Source organism: Molossus molossus, unplaced genomic scaffold, assembly GCF_014108415.1.
Source record: "Molossus molossus isolate mMolMol1 unplaced genomic scaffold, mMolMol1.p scaffold_m16_p_3, whole genome shotgun sequence".
Classification (NCBI taxonomy): domain Eukaryota; kingdom Metazoa; phylum Chordata; class Mammalia; order Chiroptera; family Molossidae; genus Molossus; species Molossus molossus.
In genome coordinates this window covers 33727122-33730570 of record NW_023425366.1, presented here as the reverse complement: position 1 = coordinate 33730570, position 3449 = coordinate 33727122, and the positions used below count along the sequence as shown (strand labels likewise).

The window sequence follows — 3449 nt, the reverse complement described above, 5'->3', positions numbered from 1 at the left end:
TAGGAAAAAGGCTCTTTTATTCCATGTCTTTTTTTTTCTCTCAGAAAAATTATACTTTAATAGTTTCCTTTCTTATTTCCTCTGGAAATCGGGTTTCCTTAGAAATTAAATGAGTGAGGATCATGCATTTGCCTGAGTGTCTTTTTAAAACTAATACTTTGTCATCTTCTCACTTTCAAACCTGTGTCTTTTGCATTCACCCTTCAGTTCTTCAGTCTGAAAATCAGTTGGCACAAGCAAATAAAAAGACATTAAGCCCTGGCCGGTTTAGCTCAGCGGTTGGTGCGTCGCCCCGCAGAGCCGGGTTCAGTTCCTGCTAGGGGCATGTACCTTGGTTTGTCCCTGGCCCTGTTTGGGGTCATGTGGGTGGCGGCCACTCGGTGTGTCTCTCTCGCATGGATGTTTCTCTCTCTCTGTTCCTCCCTCTCACTCTGTCTGAAGATAAATGCAAAAATGTCCCTGGGTGAGGTTAAAAAAAAAAAAAAGGACATTAAGAATCAAGTTAAAAGGAAACAAAATCAGGGGACAGCCAACTTTTCTTGAAAGGGTTAGAAAGTAAATATTTTCTGTTTTGTGAGTGAGACATGTGTTGCTGCTCAACTCTGCCCTTAGGGTGAAATGAATGGGTGTGGCTGAGTTCCAATAAAACTTCATTTATGGATGCTGACATTTCAATTTCATGTAATTTTCACATGTCACAAAATACTAATTGTGGTTTGATTTTTAAGAACCATTTTAAAATTCTCAGCTTACGGGTCATATCAAAACACACGAGGGGCTGAATTGGCCTGCCGTTTGTTGTTTGCTGACTTGTAGACAAAATCACATTTTTAATCTAATTTACCTTTAAGGGTGTTCTAACAAACATTTAAATATTTAAGAGTAGAAAGTAAAGTTATTTGTTTTAACAAATATTTTTTGATTACTGACTGTCTTAGCTAAAACTGCCAAGAACTTCAACTCCCCATACTCCGGACTGTGGCCCCATGTCCCAGGTGAGCAAAGACCACATACCTGAGGGTTAGAGGGTGAGTTTTAGAGGTAACCATGATAATAACTAATAATGAGGTAGAAACTCATGGTTTCTCTGGGATTAATTTCCAATATCAGTTCAGTGAAACACCACAATGAACCCATGAGAAAGACCCTGACGCTGTCACTGTGGAAATGAGAACCCTCATTGGCTTCATGAGGCCACACAGGCTGGCGGTGGCAGCTGAGGGCCAGGTCCAAGCACTGTGCTGACCTACTGCTTTACAGACAGAAGCACACACACCTGCGATGGTTCATCTTGGAACAGGAGGGCAACTGAACAAAAATCTGAGGAGGGCACCCGGATGTAGCTGCTTCATCAAAGAGTAACCTGAGGTTGGTTTTGAGTAGAATTTTACATTTTATAATATTATTGTCCACTATCCCAAAGGGGACTATATTTTGCTTCTTACTTCCCCACAGCCCTGACCATGATGCAAAATGTGGTACATGGCAGGGACATTTCTGGCCTGTAAGTCTCATGTCCTGTTGCCGCTTATTCATTGGAAGAATCCTTCCTAAATTTGATGGGCTCTCCCAACTTCCCCGAGTCATGCTGCTGTGCAATGTCAACAGCTGGCTTTCTTTATTAGAAATATTCTTATAGGAGCCGCCTGACTAGTGTGGCTATTGACAGTCTTGTCCTCTGCAGACACCTTTCTGATATACAAAGAAGTGTGGCCCAGACAGCACCTGAGCATCTGTGTCATTGACATCTAAGCAGACGACAGACAAAGCTCAATGGAGAAGCCAGCCCACAATATTTAAGAAATTCTACTCACAGGTAAATAACCAGGTCTTCTTTCTCAGATTCCATTTTTGTCCCTGGGACAGAAATAAGGATTAGTGAGTCTTTTTCCTCCCTCCCTCCCCTCCCCTCCCTTCCCCCTCCCTCCCTCCCTCCCTCCCTCCCTCTGTCCCTCCCTCCCTCCCTCCCTCCCTCCCTCCCTCCCTTCCTTCCTTCCTTCCTTCCTTCCTTCCTTCCTTCCTTCCTTCCTTCCTTCCTTCCTTCCTTCTCTCCCTCCTTCCCTCCCTCCCTCCCTTCCTTTTTCCAACATTCTCTCTGCAATACAAAATTTAGAAGTCAATGTGGGGCTTTAGAGTTAATTTGGTCCAAACCCTCATTTTGAGCCGGGGTGCTGGGGGCCCAGAGCGGTCCTGATGTGACATCAGGGTAGCCCCCACCAGGAGAGAACAGGGGAGTACTCTTCATTGAGATCTGTGGCCCAGGGCACGAGGAGAGCAGAAACTCTCAGGCTGTCACTGCTTCTTGTCGCAGTGGGTTTGCTTTATTACACATCCCAGTGAATGGCCCTGCTACCTGCTTCTTGTGAGCCAGAGACAAGAAATGATAAAATCGCCATTCTGAGAACAAATAAAGTGAGTCATAACAATCGTAAATTATTTCACTCAAAATGCATAAACAAGAATACATATATCTACACTTCTGTATTTTATGACGTGTCTGTTCTTTCCTCTCAGACAGGACATAATTGATTAGAACAGATTCATAGTGTTTCTGTGCAATTAATCAATGCTATGGGTTTATGCTTATCATGATTATTTTAATTTGTATGTGCAATAATTATATCAGCTAAATACTTATATAGAGCTTAACTATGTGCCAGGAGCTATTCTAGGCTCCATACATTAGTTAGCTTAGTCCTCACAATCACCCAGTGGGTAGGTGTAATTTTCATTCCCATTTTATAGATGATGAAACTGAGGCACAGACTGCTTGAAGAATCTGTCTGAGCTCGTACAGCTGGTAGTTGACAGAGTAACAACCTTCTGCTCCTGGGTGAGTATCACCTGGTCTCTTCAGGCACAGACAGGAAATGGAAGACAGGGAGCTCTTCACTTCAGCTCGCCAGTCTGTTTGGCTGGGGTTAACCCTGGGCACACCTTCCCATTAGGGGATGGAGCCATTTGGGGCTGGGGACATGAAGACTAAGATTTCACAAGAAGCAGAATGGATTTCCTTGGGCCTGACTCCTCTGCCTGTCTGACTTCCCTGGACACAGAGCATCACATAGGCACACTGGGGCCATCAGGCAGGACCAGCCCGGACCTCGGCATCTCACCTGGGTCTGGGTGGAAGTGGGGTTACTATCCTCCCAGGAGTGATCTCTCTTCCTGGGAGGGGATGTAGAGCAGGAGGTCTCCCCGACCCCCTTTGGCCCCGCTCCTCTCAGATCACCCCATCTGCAAACAGACATGGGAGCTATAGCCTTCATCTAATGGCCTCCTCCAGCTCACAGAGAAGCGCTTTGTGGTCCACATTCACTTAAATACGAGTAAATTACATTCTCATTCTAGTTCTAGAAATATTTATAAGATTTAAAAGACTTGAAACACCCATGGAAATCTCCAACAGTGGCTTTGGACTCACTCACCTGGAATGAGAACACACCAGA

General features: G+C 44.7%; 1 long non-coding RNA gene across 1 annotated transcript; it reads left to right on the top strand.

The window, feature by feature from the left end:
* Positions 1-1267: 1267 nt before the first annotated feature.
* LOC118641436 lies at positions 1268-2799 on the top strand. Its single transcript, XR_004961609.1, has 3 exons — positions 1268-1368; positions 1685-1816; positions 2746-2799. It is a non-coding gene; the product is annotated as an uncharacterized LOC118641436 (long non-coding RNA).
* Positions 2800-3449: the final 650 nt, after the last annotated feature.